General features: G+C 40.5%; 1 long non-coding RNA gene across 1 annotated transcript in view; it reads right to left on the bottom strand.

The window, feature by feature from the left end:
* Nucleotides 1-8,945: 8,945 nt before the first annotated feature.
* Nucleotides 8,946-19,202, bottom strand: part of LOC141739540 (uncharacterized) — a 42,359-nt gene continuing 32,102 nt past the window's right edge. The window contains exons 7-9 of the long non-coding RNA XR_012585734.1: nucleotides 18,563-18,817; nucleotides 9,433-9,481; nucleotides 8,946-9,169 (exon numbers count right to left, since the gene is read on the bottom strand). This is a non-coding gene — a long non-coding RNA (uncharacterized LOC141739540). The remainder of the gene's footprint in view (nucleotides 9,170-9,432; nucleotides 9,482-18,562; nucleotides 18,818-19,202) is intronic.

The raw sequence follows: 19,202 nt of genomic DNA, 5'->3' as shown, positions 1-19,202 counted from the left end.
CGGATGGCAACCCCCTTGCTTTATAGCCTACAAAGAAACTTTGGTCCATCACTGCCCATGCACACAGACGTGTCCCTGAGCGGCACCTGAGACTCTTACAGCAGCAGACCCCAGGGCTCTGAGGGGCTTGTAACAATTTGTACTAGCTGGGATTCATCCCTGTGTATTTTAAATCCCACAACAGAGGACAAAAAAATCAGCAAGATGCTTAAACGTATTAGTGTGAGTTGAACACAGTTGCTCTGCTGACCTTAATGGCGCTATTCACACGCTTACAGCAAGGCGTGCGCTGAAGTGCGTTGCTGAATCAGCTCGTATGCGTGTACTAAAATATAACAGTGATTTCTGCAATCAAGGCCAGTGCCAAGCTCTGGTACATCCCTGCCTGGAGTCAAGATATGAGACCACTGCTGCTGCGTGTAGTAGCTGGCATTGCAGCTCCTCTTCCCAGGCCTGCTGAAGATGAGCAGGAAGCATCCGCACAAATTGGCTCATGCCGCTTCTTTAATAATTCATGTATTTTTGCTCTCTTCTATAGTTAATGAACCTCCCCCACTCTCACCCTCATTCTCTCTCCCTCTCCCATTCAGTCAGTTTGTTGTGGTTTCATGTATCTAATCCATCTGTCACTCGATTATAGCTATCGAGCACCTGTTATGGATTTCTAGAGTTTCATTCAAGCTGTTGACAAGTTATTCACAAATTGGCCCTTGTCACACTGTCATCGTGTGGAGTGCACTTTAGTGAATTCTTTTGGGTACACAAAATAATGAACAGAAGACAGCAAGGCTTGTGAATTAAGCAGTTTCATGTCCCCAATATTTAAAGAACCGTTAACAGATTGGAAGTTTCTTGTTGGTGATATGTTTTTCAAGCCCTTTTCTTAAAATATTTTGTCTTCTCCATCCAGACCCTTTTGCATGAATAATCACAACACAACTTGCTTGAGTTGTCAGGGCAAGCTATGTTGACAATGACGCCTTATTTTATACAGCCTATGCTGCAGCTGTGACAAGTTGATCATTGCTACCTCTGCACAATCCTCCATGCCCACACTGCCTTCGTACTAGCAGGGAAAGCAGAGGGCTGGCTGCCTGGCTGGCTGTCCCTCATTAAATGCAAAACTCTTCTCCTCAGGTGATTATTTGTTTTATTCTGCCCTGGAGGACACCAGGCAGAAATCGGGTATCAGATGCAACAAAGGTAACTATGCAAGAGTAAAGCATCACCTGAACAAAGCCTTAGGAAAAGTTAAGGTTAAAACAGGTTCAGCTGTGTATTGAAAAAATCTCACTTTCCTAACAACATTTCAAAAATCTAAGTACCAGAAGGTCTAGAAATAAACAGCTTTTATTTCTGTTTCCATATAGTTGTTGCTTACTCCTTACTCCTTATTTTGTCCTGCACTGCTCACGTACCTCTCAGCTTCTGTCTGTGCTCTGCTGTCATTCCCCAAATGCTCTTTGCATCATTATAAACAGTTTTTGAGTCTGTAGTAAGGACCTTGGAAGTAAGGTGGCACCAGGATAACATAAGCTAAAAGAGAATTCTAAAATATTCTCACAGTGCAGCGTGTCGGTGGCGTAGAAGAATGCATTTGCAAATAAAGGCAGAATGATTGATCTGTTTGCAGCTATGAAATGAGTTATTTATGTGCAACTTGGCTTGAAACAAGTAAATGTAGTGCATGCATATCTGTATATTTAAATCTATTTTGCATCAATAAACATATGTACAATTTTCTAGGGAAGTCTGTGAATCCTTTAAATAAGATTCCTGGGCTTCAGTGTTTCGATCTTTGAAGAGGATTGTTTGGGGTTTTTTTTCCCAAATTCAAAAGGACAGAAACTAAAGTTTAGCAATTGTGTTGTCCAGATGGGGTGCTAATATAGCACTAGAAAATTATCTGGCAATGACAAACGGGCTAAATTACTTCTGATCACTTATTAGGTTTCTTACTTCTTAGGGTTTGATGTTGTAAGATACATTTTCCTTTGTGGTTTCACAGGGAGAAATCCATCCGATCTGATCATTGCCCTGATAAACCAATAGGTGGCAGGACTTCAAAGCAAACTGTGATATAATAAAGCCATGTTTCATTATAATGAAGCTTAAAATAGAAAATGCAGCTGTCTCAATAGTTAATAGTTAACTCAGAATAAGTCCTTTTTAGAGTTTTTTGAATATATTTATAATTATTCAGTGTTCAATCTGTGAACTGCAGTTCAGATAGATACTCACAAAAACTTCCTTCCAATTAAACAAAACAAAGTTTCAGGGAGTTATGGGCTAAGGTTGTAAGGGAATTTAGGTATTAGAAGATGCCGATAGGCACCCATGATTTTTAATGCATGTAAGATTCAGATTCACAGAAATTCTTAGATACCTAAATATTTAGTTATTTATGCTGATGTGATACTGATCACCTTTAGGGATCCCAGCATTAACAGGTTATGATAATAAATCCCATTCTCAAAACCAATTAGTTTCCTTCAAGCTAGATCATAAGACCAAGTTATGCGCCTGAAGAGGCTTCACTGAGAGTTTTAAAACCACATCACAGCGAAGCCATCAGTGTAAATCAGTAATAATACCTTCCCACCTGCTGCTACCCAGCGCCTTCAAATCAGCCTAATCACACCCTCAGCATCACAGTAATGAGCTGCTCCTGAGCCCTGCCACAAACGGAGGTCCTGCAAGCCCTGACACCAGGGTTTTAGCCTGGATACCTTTCATTAGTGGCTTACCCATCCAGCAGGATCCTCAGCACGCCTGAGGCGTGCTGTCTCCCAGGACCATGGCAGAAAAATAAATACAGGCCACCTCTAGTGGAAGGAAAACCCAACTCCAGCCTACGTGACAGCTGAGGGATAACGAGAATAATAGAATAAACTCAGCAGACACGGCCTTCAAGACAGGCAGAGGTTTTGACAACTAGGGCACAGGCTGCTTAAGTAGTTGACTTGGCTGCAGTGCCCGCGTCCGGCAGAGAGCTCGCAGCCAAGGATCCTGAGCGAGGGGAGCCACCTCTAAACTGGCATCACATCAGTTGCTTAGACACATAAGCCCCATTCTTCAGCCTTGCACTATTGGCTAATTTAGGCAGCTCCCTGCTCAGCTGTTTGCCTTAAAAAGCTGAAAATCCCTTTCTTACAAGCTTAACAATTCCCGTATAGGGATCCCAAGCTGTGAACAGGCACTCAAGTTGGTGCTGAAATTCCAAGCTGCGAGCGGCCGAGGAGTTGTGTTGTGCTCCTCTGCCAAACAACGCTGAAAACCATCTGAATAAATCCCTTCAAATCCTAAATCTTCCTGGCTGTGAGGAAACCAGGCTTGGGGGGCTTAAATCACTTTTGAAAATTATGTAGGATCCTAAGTCACGTACGTGCCTTTGAAAAATTTACCCTTAAAAGGGGGATTGATGGAAAGTGGCTTCCTTCCCAAGTACCACTGTTAACTTTGTGAAATTCCTGAAGTGTGCATGAATAAAAATTATTCATAGAAATAAGGGTATCACCATCTATCTAAATAAAAAAGAAGCATAAAACAGGCCCAAACCCATATTGGTGTTTGTGCTTTTCCAATGAATCACTTTAAAATTAATAGGTTTGCATTGGCTTTATAAAAAACCAAAACGTGTGCTTTCTAATTTTTATTAACTTACAAACCCAACATATTTTTTAAGTATCTCTGATGGGTGGTCTGGCCATTTGATTAAAGGATTCTCTTAATGATGATATCTTGGCCCTTTGAATGGTTTTCTTGGGTGATGTCAAAAAGAAGTCTCAGGTGTTTTAGAACTGCTGTATTTTACCATAAGAACACTCCCAACACCCCAAGTCTAATTTCTGTATGAAAAAAATGATACTAAAGGTTTATAAAATTTATATGTTTTACCTCTATTTTGGGTGGTGATAGTCTTTTGTCTTCAATGATGTCCGTTAGGGGTGCTCCTTCCTACTCTGAAATGGTTCAAAGAGCGAATATTTTTGAGGAAAGAAGTATCATTCCCAGAAGTAGCTGTTGAAGATCATTGACAGAAACGGATAAATTTGGGCTAGATTCAGGTGTTGGTTACACCACTAAAAAACCAGTACAACTCTTATTTTTATATATGCTTCTGATGGTGCTGCATTTCCATGAGATGGGCCTATGGTAGGAAACGAGGCTGAGCAGAACACCTTATCTTAGTATTGTTTAGTTGCCTGCTCCCTTGAGCCAAAGCATCCCTTGCATATCTACTCATTTCCTTCAAATACTTTTCTTGTCAGAAGCTATCAAACATCTTAAAACTGGGATTTTTTAACAATTTGGATCCCCCTTATGGTCGTGTATGTAAATATCCTACATGTAGGATGTCATCTCCAGCATGTCATCTCCAGCACGTTCCAAACTCTATATCCCAACCTCCACCTCACATTCCACTTTCACGGTGTCTATCCCCTTAAAAAGATCGGTTTTGACACTTTAGGAAAGCCATCGCTGCCAAAGCAGTGTGCTCTGTTCTCTCCTGTAGCTCATGTCCTCTCAGCATCCCGATCCAGAGCTGTCTCTGAGAAGCAGAATCTGTGAGAAGGTTGGTAGTACGGAGCAGGGGGGCAAAGTGAGCCAAGACCAAACAAAAGCAAAGAAAATTTTTCTTAGACCTTGTGCTGCTCCAAAGATTTATTGAGTCTTTCCTGTGCATCACCGCTTTAAGCACTATTGGTTTAAGCTGTTGTCTCTTCCAGCCATACAGGCAGTCGTGGGGCTGAGGTGGCTTTGTGGCAGGCACTTGTGCTATTTCCTCCACTTGACAAGTATATACTCCTGCCATGTCTTGTTCCATTTGCTTCTCTTGTTACTGAAGAGATGCTCGGTCTCATAAAAGTTGACATGCCCTGAGAAATTCTGTGTACTCTTTCTTTTACAGAGCCTGTGCATGTAGATCTCTGAAGGCATACAGTAGATATTTGACTTTGTGTAGAACAAAGGCTCCCAAATTCATTGTCAGGAAATACCTGTGGGGGGAAAAAAAACAACCAACAAACCCCATCCTACTTGCCTTTTGATATGTACTATAAAAAGACTGAGTTAGTGAGAAAGAGCTTATGCACACAAAATAAAAATGTGCTGTATCAGCTTTTATCTTTGGGGATTAACAAAGCGAAAATTGATTTATTTTTGGTGGCATTTCCTCCCCTGGGCCCAGAGAAAACAAAAACTCCTGATTATGCCCAGGTAAGTGTTTTTAAAAATGTGTATATATGTAGGTTGGTGGGTTTTTTTCCTAGTTAATATTGCTAAATTTAAAGCTTGCATTAGGTAATTGCTAAGTCTTACATGTGGACTACTTGCTCATAAACGTCTATACAAATATTAAAAATCTTATTTAAATAAACATCGAAATAAATGTTTGCTATGGTGCCTATTTTACCCTCTTTTGTTCAGCTATCAACTACAGTTTCAGTTGGAGAGGTTCATAGTAATGCAAAAATGTAGCAGCTGAGGACTAGAACTATTTCTACACAGATGGCAGGGTGGATCACTGCTTACAAATATATGTATATATGTATATATGTATCTACTAGTTGAACAACTATCATATATACATATTAGTTACAGTATTTTTATAAATAAATAGATTTTTGTTTTGATGAAAATGATTTTGACTACCATTGTACCTTAGACAGTTGTCAACAGTTGCACAAATAGGACCAGATCAGAACGGTAAATTCGTGCCTGTTCTGCACAAGGCTGTATAAACAATATCAAAACCCACATGAGAATGATGAATCAGGCTTGTCAGAGGAATTTTGACTCATTAGTGGGCCAAGTATACAGGAGGACGTGCATTTTTCTAATAAAAAATTGGTGTCATTTAAAGCCACTGTATGAAGTATTTATTCTAACTCAGTTGCATAAGAGCACAACATTAAAGTCAGTCAGGTAACCATAAGATTCTCTTTCAATGACTTCTCATATCAAAAAGCTGCATTTCTCAATAAACACCCTTGCAAAAGGCTTTCACCCTATCTACGCATTGACCTTTCAGCAAACATAGGGTGAGTTGCCGTCAAAGGTTTTTTAGGACATTATTGGTGAGTGCAATTTTTTTACTTTAATTTTCATGCTACTTTGCTTTTGACTATGCACCAGGGATATTTTTAGATTATTGATGACTGCACCATCTGGCTGTATTCTATTAATACCAATATAACTGAGTTTTGCAAACTCTTTCTCCTTTAGTTCAAACCCTTAGGCAATGCATCCTTCCATAGCTACAGCAGGTACTCTAGAGTGAACGACCTTGGTTGCACTAAGCACAGAAAGTATCTACTCATGTTTTCAGCACTATTTCTACCTGTACTTTCTGACAGTTGGGAATATGGGACTTCAAAGTAAGCGGATGGAAACAGGCTTCAAGGTTAATTATTTCATATCCTCGACTCATGAATCCATCTGGAACTTGCTGAATGCAGAAACTTGATGGTTGGGGGTTTAGTGGTGGTGTCATGGTCCAAAGACACACTGAAGGACCTTGCCCAGTATGAGAAGGTGCAAGAGGGCCCTCATGAAGGAAGTTCAGTGTCAGCTTTCTCAGTCCAATGGTGGAGCTGCACACGGAAAAATTCCCAATTTTTCTGAGCATGGAAGAATTTCTGCTTGGCCTTTAATAGGATGATCAGAAAACAGTGCAGAGAGTCTGGTTTGGGTTTTTTAAAAACTCTTTTCTCCATGGTTTCCAACCACCACCTTAAGAGAAGGATTCAAATATTTCAGTGCTCACTGCTTTTCTTTTAACACTGGCTTTGACGGACCCGCTTGTTTTGTTTTTAAGCTCTATGTTACATGCTATTTCCAGTGCTACCATTGGTTTTTAAAAGAGCCATAGTAATTCACAGAATTCACAAGAAATGCAGGTGAAACTCTTCACAACCTAGTTACACTGAATGCTGTATTTTGTTTTCACTGGTAATAATGTAACTGTTTAACCATAATTTTATAATCCTGTGATGTTTTCCTGACTTTTTTCTGAGAATTAATCCTTGAAAGCAAAAATTTGTTGACGCAAGGTGTTTTGATACTACGGTGCTGAGTACCCGTGAACCTAGAACCAAAAACTACTTATAGAGTTAGGGAAAGTAAATTCCAAATAGCGAATGTCCTGCTTCTGCTGCAACCCATGTGCCAAGCTGTGCTGGGTAGAGTTAATTTTCATCATAGTGGCAAGTATGGGGCTATGTTTTGGATTTGTGATAAAACCAGTGTTGATAATATAGAGATGTTTTAGCTATTGCTGAGCAGTGCTTACAGAGACTCAAGGTGTTTTCTGCTCCTTACAGCACTCCAACAGCGACCAGGCTAGGGTGCATAAGAAGTTGTGAGGGGACACAGCCTGAACCCAACTGACCAAAGGGGTGTTCCATACCATGTGACGTCATGCTCAGTACATAAACCTAGGGGAAGAAGAAGGAAGGGGGTGACCTTCGGAGTTATGGTGTTTGTCTTCCCAAGTAACCATTACACATGATGGAGCCCTGCTTTCCTGGGGATGGCTGAATACCTGCCTGCTGATGGGAAGTAGTGAATGAATTCCTTGTTTTGCTTTGCTTGCATGTGTGGCTTTTGCTTTACTTATTAAACTTTCTTTATCTCAACCCACAAGTTTTTCTCACTTTTATTCTTCTGATTCTCTCCCCTGCCCCACCTGGGGAGAGCAAGTAAGCAGCTGCGTGGTGCTTAGTTGCCGGCTGGGGTTAAACCACAATATAAGAAATATTTTTAAAAATCATGAATATACAAAAAAACCCACAGAATTGTTTGTGGGAAATTTATTTCCCACAAATTCACTTTTTCCCCGAATCCAGTTTGAGCCAGGTGCAGCCATCACGACCAGACACATCCATTATGACCACCGCTGGTGGTTATCGCTTGGGCAGGGTTACGGGAGGTAAAAGTCAGGTTGGGGGACAGGGAGAGAACACCATCACAATTACGTCACTCGGAGATATGCACGTGTGTCAAGACATCTAGATAGAAAAATAGCAACCCCTTTTAGGTAGGTGACAACAGGACTTTGAAACAAGGATATTGCCGCTCTCAGCTGTGTGAGTTGCAGAACAAAGTCCATTATCTGAGAGCAGGAACAGGGCTTTACCAACTTTTACTCAGCCACTGTGAAGAAACAGTTGGCTAAAAGCATAGTATGCTATCTTTGTGTTGGTTATAAGCCCCTGACTATAATTCTTATGGAAATTATTTTTATCTCCTCCAAAGGGAAAATGTTTTGGAAACTCCCTGTGGGTTTCTCGGACTGTTGGTTCATTACATGGATTACTCCTGCAGTGTTTTGGGCTCCCACACTCTGGACTGAGTTGTGATTCTATATCTATCTGCATTTCTTTCTTTCGCTGCCTTTTTCTTTCTCCAGCCCACATTTTTCCACACTGGGAAGTAAATTGCTTCATATTTTTCATTTGAAGCTAGGGCTCCTTAAATGACTTCCATTGAGTTTCTCCAAATCAGGTTCCATTAGCAGAACAAAAATGAAAACAATTCCTGCTGTGGTGAGCCTTAAGAAATGGGTTGGGTAATGAACCAAGACAATGGGTGATTGACAGTCAAGAATTTAGTTGGCTTTAGCCCATTTAACAAAGCCAGGATACATACGAAAAAAACCTCACTAACGAATAGACTCCCATGTCTTTCCTAATGTCAGCAAACAGTCAACCTTATACACCAAGGTAAATAAATAGTCAGGTTTAAGGACTCTGATAGTATATGTCCCTGACAACGATAAACATGGTTAATATTGTTTCTTGGGGTTGAGGAAACAAAAATTAGCTTCAGAGCTACTATTGCCAGCGCTGTGATTTTGGACTAGGACACAGGCAATAATGGGATGGGGGAAGAGTCAATATGGATATTGCAAAAAGCACAAAGTATCACAGACTACTAGAACAGTATTATTATAGCAGAACAGCAGAATACCAGGAAGAGTACAGATGCTCACGAATTTCTGGGAATAAAGGTGGTATGGTGCCAACTGGGCTCTTAAGTGCTGGCTCACTGCCAGCACTTTGGGACACCAATGGGATCCTGCAGAGCCGCATTTGCAGGTGGATCACATAGCAGCCGTCACTTTATCTTCAGGGGTAGACTGACAGGTGCTGTTGAAGTACGGCACCTGCACGAGGAAAAAGTTCAAATCACACACAGCCCTGAAGCAAATAATCCTCCAAGAACATGTATCATCATGGACTATAATGCTAAGGCAAACCCAAGGCTCTTCAGGAACTGGGCTTGATTCAGTGGGAATTAGGTAATTTGATGCATCTCATCCTACTAGTTCGAGCACATCACCAGCAATGGCAGCCACAGGCCAGCTCTAGAGAGAGCTGCTCTGATGTGTCTGCACAGGGCTCCCTACAGCATTAGCAAGGGACCCACCTTGTTCTGCACATCTTCCTTGGACGTTCACGCTCCCAGATCTACAATGCTGTAAAGCACAAGAAGAAACAATAATTCTGTGTGTTATCAGCATGGGTCTACCAGTACTGGTAGACTGGTAGTACTACCACGGGTCTATCAGTCACTGAGCAAACCTTGCTGAACCATGTGCCTCAATGATGCCATGTGAAATGGTGAGTACACCTTGTCACTGTGCTGCTTATTGTATGAATGTTTCAGGAACCTCTCTTCAAATGTTCTGGGGTAACTAAACTAACTCATTTTAAACAGCTTTGACTTCTTAGATAAAAGGTTGCTATTTTCTGAAGGTCTGTCTTTGACACACCTCACATAGTGACTTAAAACCTGGGAGTGCAATGACTACTAGGTGACTCTGAAAAGCGTGGTCTGGGTGTTATGAAATGCCACAGTCCTTTTAACTAACAAATAATCTACTAAAATGTGGTGTATGGGGTTTTTCAAAGCCATTTTAAATTATTTGATTTTTTTTTTTAATCAAATGAGAATATAGTATTGCAAATGAGGATTCGCATTTCAGTAGGAAAGGAATGATATTTGGAAGGGGTGTGTAGACTTTTTGGTCCACATGGTTCACAGTCAGTACCAAATCAATTATACTATATGTTCCCATAGGATCTCAGAATATGATACCATAGGTCAGCCTAGATTTTGTAGGCAGTGAGCACTTGCAACTGCCACAGATTTAGGGGGAGCAGAAAGCCTGCAGCATTTCATGTAACAGGCCCTTTCCTTCGCATTTTTTTCCACTCTTAAGTGTAAGCCGTTATGTGCTGTGGTTTGGGTGCTGGTTACCCGATTCCTCAAGGTTCCACCTCAAAATCTGGAGAGACTCAGGTCTTAGCATTCAATGTCAGCCCTTAATTACCTCACAGGCAAGGAGAAGAAGTCTGATCTGCACTGAAAATTAACTGGTTTATGTTTTTCAGTAGTTTTTTATTTTAGAGTAATAAGTGACATTTCCAAGCCCCATCCTGCGTGTTTTTTGACATAGGCAAGATGAAAATATTCTGACCTGGGGAAAGACCAATGAAGTTGCTATGCCATGAGCTGGTGTGGAGGAAAATTGTGCTTTCTCATTAATTCTGTGACAAGTTTTGTGTTAATAGCATTTTTGGACAGCTCTAGTCTGGAGTTGGCCCAAAACATCTCTATCTTGAAAAAACAAGGGTTCTCTTCCCTCCCCATTCTCCTTCGAAGTACTGCTAGGATGGGTCGATGAAAAATTAGATAATCTTTAATAAAATAGAAGTATTGCCCAGAAGCCTGTGCTATAGATAGCAGCATGTGCCAGACACCTATACTGGTTTGATAGAAACCAGAACCAGCAACCAGAAGTAGGACTGCAAAAGGAAAACATTTGGCGACCATGAACCTAGGTTACGGAAACAATTTTTTTTCCCTAGTAATTTTTTTTTAATATAAATTTTATGTTACCATAAAATCAGCCTCTAATTTGGTAGCTGCCTACCATAAGAGAGAAGATTAATGAGTAGTTCATATTCATAAAGATTTTGGATTAATGCTTTGTGGGGAGCCATAAACCAAGCATTTTTCCACTTCCCACTTGCGGTTTGTCTTGGGGCACTAGTTTTTTTCAAGTCCTTATAATTCACACCCATCTCATTGCCAGGGTTACCTAACGCTGCAAGATGTGCTCATGCAGCCCTAGTTCACCACAACTGTATTTTATACAGATTACTGGACCACTACAGCTTTTCATGGGGAGCTACTTCACAATCCAGTAGCGCTACTGGAAAACATTTGATAAGCAGCCCTTCACTTCCCTTGCTCCGTTTCATTTCACCAGGCTTCATATGTAATTCTTTTTTCTCTAATTGCCCTCTAAAAGTTTACAACCATATTGATTTTTGGAAGAAGTCGGGCAACTGTAACAGGTAGAGAGACTCCAGCATAAATTAGGGAAGAATTAGGCTCTAACTGAAATGAAAGCCTAACCAACAGGGAGGAAATTCTTGTTCTTATTAGCCTGGTATATCTTAACCACCTCAACGACTTTGATCTACACGTGTCACCTGTACCAGGACTGGAGGAAAAAGCTTTTATTGTTGTAACACCAGGGGAGGGGATGGTTCCCTGTAGAGAAGGTATGTGGCTGTCACCTACAGAGATACTCTGACCTCTAAGTTTTGGCACAGTTTTTACCCCTTCCTCCCATTCACTACCTAAAGTGATCACAGATGGTTTTGTGGGGATATCCCGCATGCACGACTTTCCGAAAAACCCAATCAGGTGGGAAGAATCAGGATGAAGTGGAGTCAAACTTAATTTTTGGATCTTTACAACAATCTGGGCAGAAGACACACTGCATTGCACAATTACAAACATTTCTGGGGACTAGAAGCAGAGCTCTAGTTGCCTTGAAAACTTCCAAGTCAAATGGGGTTGCAGCTATCAAACATAAATACCTCCAGAATCAGGGAGAACTGTTTTAGGTCTTGATTTGGGAATCCTTCATTCTAGCCAAGTCCTTCTGGAGGACTTCCTAAACTCCATAGCAGGTATTTATTTCAACTAATTACAGGCAATCTGTTCTGGAGAAAATGAGTATTAGCACAGGACTGAAATGTAACAGAAGACACACCTGAGTGTCTGTCAAAAATTCCCACTTCCAAAAAACATCAGAATTTTTTTCTCATCATTTTAAAAAACCTGAAGTCATCTGATAATATAAGTAGCCCTTCCCCAAATCTTCAAAAGCCACAAACAACTGGTTTCTGGCACTCAGCACCTTATCCTTTTGGGGAATTTTATAAAATTCTTTTTATACTGATAAATACCAGCTCACCAAACGAATACAAGGCAACCATGAGAGCGCCCCTGTTTCAAGTGGATAGAGCAATCATGTGCATCCTGCAAATTTCAGGTTGCAGCGTAGGATCTATAAAAAGCCCATCCAACGGATATGAAGGAGTTAGCCTAATCTGGGATTATTACCCACATCACGACTGGTGCTTCTGTGCAGGTGTGCCTGGATCCAAACTGCTAACATCTTTAAAGTCTCCAGGCCATGAAGTTAGAAAAAATGGATGTGATAAAAATGGAAAGCCTAAAATACCACTCATTCTTGAAAAATTCTATGGGAAATTAATTTTATACCACTAAAATTATTTATACTAATGTAAACACAAACTAAGGAAAAAGTTCTAAAACCAAATTACAGACTAGTGTTTTGTTAGTCGTGTAGTTTTAGTGTGCATATTACATGAAATGTCAAAAATTTTTTAAACAGAACAGTTGACTAAAGCAGCCTAATAAAACTTCAGTAATTTCAAGGAATCTTTACAAATCTCATTAGACTGCAAATCATAATGCATCACATAAAATCTGCTTCATCTTAGATCATTTACAAGCGCAAATAACTACTTTGAAAGAAGTGAAGCAATGAAGTTCAAAGCACCAGATCTAGGAACATTATTAACTGTTTCCTCAGACAGGCTGGTACAAAAGGCTTCTAATAATCCTTAGGACAACAGTGTACCATAGACTGCAACAAGTAATGATAAAACATGCAGTCTTGTGTTGGTGAGGTATAATATAGTACTTGGGAAAAAAAGTTAACACATCAATGTGGCATGATAAATATGATAGGCGTTAATTTATTACTCACAAACAGAAATTAGTAAAATTAAAGCTATAAATGATGCCTATTAATTGCCTTCTGTGTTCTTTGTAATGCTTTCCACAGCCAGGAATGAACTTTTTAAATGCCATATAAAGATTACCCATCTGACATAAAACACTGAAATGTAAAGAACGATCTTCATTTTGCTGTCCAACTTTCATCCTGAATTTCCTCTCTTTAGTAAACTAAATAGACACAGAGTTATTCTGCTACAAGGGGTTAAAAAAACACTGTTTATAAAAATAAATTTTGAAACACCTATATGCTGTAATGCTAGGCTATGGTGTATTTAGTTTACTTTGTTCGGTGAAAGGTGTATCCATGTACAATGCTAATAAACTAAGAACATTCATATTAGAGCACCCAAGGATGAATAAGACCACATTTTATGACCAGACAGGACAATTTCCTCAACAGTCCTTGACTAATCTGCAACGTCCTTCATACAAAGTTGCATAAAAGTTGTGATCTTACCTTTAATACAGAGCCTCAGTCATTCAGACAATTTTCTCCTCTCTCTCTCTAGCTCTTTTTTAAAAATATCCTGAAAATAACCTTCAGCTTCTTTAAAACATAAAGCTTTGGCATTTTGGAGAAACTGTAATGAGCCAATAAACCCAATTTGGAGGCTGGTTAGTATCACATAAATTAATTTCCCTGCTAAATGATCAGAGTCACATCCACCTTTTTCACTACCATCTGCCTCACAACAAAGTTGGCACTGTACTCCTTTGAGAGGTGGACTGTAAAAGTGTCATTTAGAAAAGGCTTATTAACAAAATCCTTTCTAAGTTCCAATTTTCCTGTTCCAGGGTAATGATCACAGGCAGCACATATATACCGTTAGCAGGAAGCACTCAAATGTCCATATGGCATGCACTTTAAAATAAATAAATAAAAAAAAAGTAAACGGAATGTGTGTATGGATCTATATAGATATTCACCTCCATTTTTAGGGATTCTCCCAGGTATTTTACCACAATTCTGCCAGTTGTTGGTTCTGCCTATGAAGGAACCGTCCCCGCCATCTGGGGTATTTCCCCTTCTTGCCTCTGGACCATATAATCAAGCACCTATAAAATGGCACTGGAACAAAGCACTTTTCCTGAGCTTGCTCTTAATTCTGCCACATGCACACCCCCCCACACACACCCCTTTCTGATGTGTGACAGACATTTGAGGTGACTCACTTGGCCATCCCATTTCACTCCTGAACACAGTGAGGTATTTAGCAAGTACTTTGAGATAGTCCGATGGCAGAGGACATGCAGAGAAACAAACGCGTGCTCCACTTGCATGCAGAAAGTCTTCCTTGATTCTGAAATTCTCATTTCTAAGTTCTCAGTGTCAAAGACCGTTCTTAATCATAACAATGCAAAGCTCCAAATAGGCCTGCCCCACTCGACTGGCGTTGCCCAGACTTCCCCAAGGGGAGATGTGGCACGTTCATCCTCTGGCCCAGAAGAGAAGGTGATGTACCTGTGCAGGTGAGGCCTGCAGTCCCTCAGCAGCTTCTGGTGGACAACATCAGGGGACAGACACAACCCTGCTGCTGGGCACCCCAGCTTTGCCGGGAGCTGCTCCTCACCTCCGGGGACCCTGACGCACCACCCGCAGGTGGCAGGGACAGGGCAGGCTGCGCCAGCTCTCTGAGGAAGGATCAGGTTAGATCATGCATGCAGGAAAAAGGGGTCCCTGAAACCTATGTGGCTTTCTAGTGCCCCTGCTTCTCTTGTTTGGGTTTGTCTGCTGCTTCCTGCCTATTTTCTTCCCCTCACCACATAAATGGTTTTGCTTCCTCTCTGTGTAATGTGCAGAAGCAAGCTGTCTTTGTAGTTTGCAAAAGCCACATAAGTTCTTCAAGCTTAGCTCAGCTCTTATGTTTAACCGCTGCAAAGCAGGAAAACCTCTGAACACGGTTCCTAAACTCAAATTAAAAACATCTTTCTGGAATTTTTTACTTGTTGTGGGTAAATGTATGTAGAGGTTAAGATTTTCTCTATATTGAGAGGCCTGCAGTGAAGGCAAGGAAGTTTTAAATTTAGACAGGGACTTTGATGTCCTTTTTCCAGCAATGAAAAAAACGTACTGACAACATTGATTCATGGGACAATGGGGTAATACGTTTTTTCATGTGAAGGAAGTGAGGAAGAAGTTGAGCACTCAAGTTAAAATGTATGTATATGTTTCCCTTTTATGTAGCAGAGTCAGAATTTAACAGTCACATCAAACTGAATTTTACCAGTGTAATTTATTTTGCAATGAATGGCACTGTCCCTTCCTGGACCGAGCTGCTGCTGGGCCATGAGTTTTCAGACAAGGGAGCAGTATCAACACGATGTACAAGCATCATGCTACGCTGTTGTCTTTCACTAAATGTCCCGCAGCATGCTATTGTTCTACCGCATATAATGCAGACAGCAGCTTTGGTTTATTTTCCAGAATATGCCGTACTTTTTTCTCCAAATTTTTAAAACCTCCATTTTTCCCCCCTTAATACTAGCCATAAATCCTGATGTAGCAAAGGGAGTTTTTCTCGTCATGATCTCGTCATGATGATCTCTCCTTTCTTGGAAACGACACCATTAAGATGGTTTCCATATTTTTCTATCTTATGAAGTATAATCAGATTCTTTAGTTTTATTTTCCCCTCTTAATATTTATTTCCTCTGGTTTGTCTTTATATGTCTTCTAGGAAGGGTTGAGTTTTAAGAAATAATTTTCAATAAACCTACTTAGGAAACTTCAGACAGTTCAAGCAACAAAACCAATAGCAGTAACTGCATGAGTCAATTTTACTTCAAAGCAGTTTTCGAAACCACACTGTGTATTCCTGATCTGTTTTTTGTCCTAAAAACTGGAAACCGAATGACTTGAATGTAAATTAAAAATAGCAAACTGTATGACTGTAAAGGTCAAAATCTAGACCACAGAATTACTAACAGTGTTTCTTTCAGATCTATTGTCTTCCCAGATTTAGAAAGAATTGAAAAGCTCCTTCTTCTCCATTGAAATCAGCACTGCCAGTAGAACGTCTAGAAAACTTAATATATTAAATTTTTCATTCACCTCTCTCAAGGTCTTTATCATCTGAAAATGGATTTCTGTTCAGGAAAAAGAACCATACTGTATAAAACATAAGTTATCTGAATTTCTATTTTTGCATACCACAGAAAGAGATTTAATATTGACCAGGCTGCTGGGTTTCCTTCCTTTTAATAATATATATTAAATAGCAGCCTAGGACATTTTTGCGTCTGGATGCTGATTGTCTTCTTAAAATACTGGAAAGTATTTTAAGTACACACATGTTACAGGTGCATGTGCAATATTAGGTATAATATTGGTATAATCACAAAATCAACTTATCTCCATGTCTCAGATACAGTAAATTGAAGAGGCAGAAGTTTCTGTTTGGTGCTGCCAGAAGCTCAGGAGGTTCTTCTCTAATTCATCATTCTGGAGGTCAGTGCAGATTTTCCTGTTCATTACAGGGAAACACTCCTGTTCTTACCCAGTCACGACTGCAACCTGTCTCTCAGATCCTGAACACGTGGAGAAGCCTGCTTTGAGCTAGAAGAGGTTGCTCAAAAATCATCACTGGCACTGTTAGCTAAACCCCATGTTCTACGACTGGCGTGAGCTCTTTGACACCTCTTCAGTTTGGTTGGGTCTGAAGACTGACAAATGAAGTGTTCCACATTTCCCGGGAATTTCATCAGCATTTCCAGGTGTGTGAGGTTTAACTAAAATCTCTGAACTCCTCACAGCTAGTTTCTGTTTCTCCACCTCAATTACGGAAACCTTCAAGTTCACAAAACTGGGAAATTTCTCCCGGGGAAGAAAAATTATGGGTGAATTTCTGGCTGAACATATGAAAAATGTGAAAAGTGCTTTTAAGCCACAAAAGGCAGCTTCCTTACTGCTGGAAGTGTAGGCAGTCTACACCTGCATTGCAGCCTCTTCGTTAACTGCTGTGTGGCTTAGAGAGCTGCCTGCTAGTGGGCAGCAGCCTAATTGCTATAGCGCAAAGTTGCTGAGCCAGAATTCTTCCCCTAAGAAACACGGAACGCTGCTACACTACTTAAGAAAGTTTAAAAATATGTTTTGCTGGGTTTTGTGGTTGACTTTGTGTATCAGAAACATTCTAGCAATGCTTTATAAGTACTGCTTGCCTTTCCCTTATTCCTATCCTCAGCATCCTCAACAAAGACAGCCTATATTCCCTTCCTGTTTTACAGGTTCAAAGACATTTCACTGCCAGCTAAAAACACAGGCATTGTTTACACTGGTCATTAAAACACCTATTAGTATACCTGAGATCTCAGCTTGTCAAATGAACATTGATCTGGTCAATTTTCCACCATGTATATGGTCACAAAAAGCAGAACCCTGCTAGTCCTACGTGCAAATAAGATTATGTACACAAGACACATTGTTAGTATTACCACTGGAAGCATACTGTGCATTCACGTACAGCTATTTTAATGTGTTTCTGGTGTATCGTATCTTTTTATAGACATGGTTGCTGATTTTAAAATAAAGTCATCTTTTTTCTTAGCTTGCTTAAAACCAAACCTAAAGCTTGGAAATATAGCTACCATTTCTGTGTACATGTTTTTGGCACAAATACAAATTTTTTTAGGGCACTTTACTTGGTATTCTGCAGATGAAAATGAGCCTGGTCACTTCGTGTTTTCAGCTGACTGGACACAAATCTTCGAAGATGCAGAAGCTACATAACAATATTTAAGATGACATTGTGCTTGAGGTGGCAAGCACTGCTCAAGTACAACAACATAAGCTTTGGAAAGCTCGCAAGGTTTATTAACCTGACCACGGCACCATGTAAAATGTGGCTCTGCCATTTCTTATTTTGCTCTGAGCATATCCAGACATGAGACACCCTGGATAGCTGCATTTTGAAATAGAAATGTGAACACAAAATACTCAGCTGGGAGGAAGGCAAAACCAAGTAAACTACAATTCAAGTTGTCTGCTCAGTTTGTGCAGTCAACTCACTACAGCGAACGAGAGAAGCTGCAGAGCCTGAACCTACCCCTTCCTTCTGGTCGCCACAGCGACCACCACCAAGCAGGACTGAAGATACGTTTGAAGCTGTGAATAAGCAACATTGAGGCAGATCTGCATAAATCTCTTCCTTTGGAAGTAATCACTCACAGAAGATTAAAAGGGCTTTTAAAGATTTATTAACTTTTTTTTTTTCTTCAGAACAGAAACTAGAAGAACATACTTCGAAATCCAAGAAAACTCAAAATGGAAGTGGAAGATGGAAGAGAATTTGAGGATCTTCCCAGTCCTGAGCGTCGTAGTAGAGCTAGCCTCCACATCCAATCTTGATTTCAAATTCAACAACTCGGTGACTTTCTAAGTCACCACATGCTCCTCTCTCAAACCTTAGGAAAAGGAGATTTTTTTTCTCACCTCCTGTTTGGCTGTGGTTTTGATACTGCTCTCCTCAGGAGTCACCCACTCATGTTTGCTGTGCTGTTTTCTTCCTGGGTCTGGCTCTTCAGTTTTTCCTTCTGTCTGCCCTGTTCATCACCTGGGAATCCACTCTCCTCTGGCCATGTCCAGGAGTTTCTGGAAAGGATGGCATCTCCAGGAAGAAGAGGAGGACTCAGCGAGCTGCAGCTAGGATGAGGCAAGGAGACTCCCTCTCTGCTGACCTGCCATACACTTTTGAAAGAAATTAACAGACGAACTTCACACTCCCCATAACCCCTAAAAATCCCCAAAATCTTATCATAATGTGCCTTTAAAACTAAAAATAATAAAAAAAATAAGACTGCCACCTGAGATATAGAAATACGCTGCAGCTTAATGTAGCTGAGTCAATGTGCCGTTACAGTACACACAGGTACATCTCAGAGGCTCCCTCTCAGCTGGAGCACAGAACAAATGGAATGAATAGGCAGACAGTAAAAGCAAAAGATAACTTCTTCCCAAGCATTGTTACATTCCTCCTTTCCCCCCATACGCATGCACTCTAAAGCAATGTTTCCTGGGCTGTCCCCACATTAGCGCCTGCTGCAGAGGGCATTGAGATATGTGCCCCATTCAG

The sequence above is a fragment of the Larus michahellis genome, chromosome 2 (genome assembly GCF_964199755.1).
Source record: "Larus michahellis chromosome 2, bLarMic1.1, whole genome shotgun sequence".
Taxonomy (NCBI): domain Eukaryota; kingdom Metazoa; phylum Chordata; class Aves; order Charadriiformes; family Laridae; genus Larus; species Larus michahellis.
The sequence above is the reverse complement of the archived record's forward strand: the minus strand, read 5'-3'. Positions and strand labels throughout refer to the sequence as shown.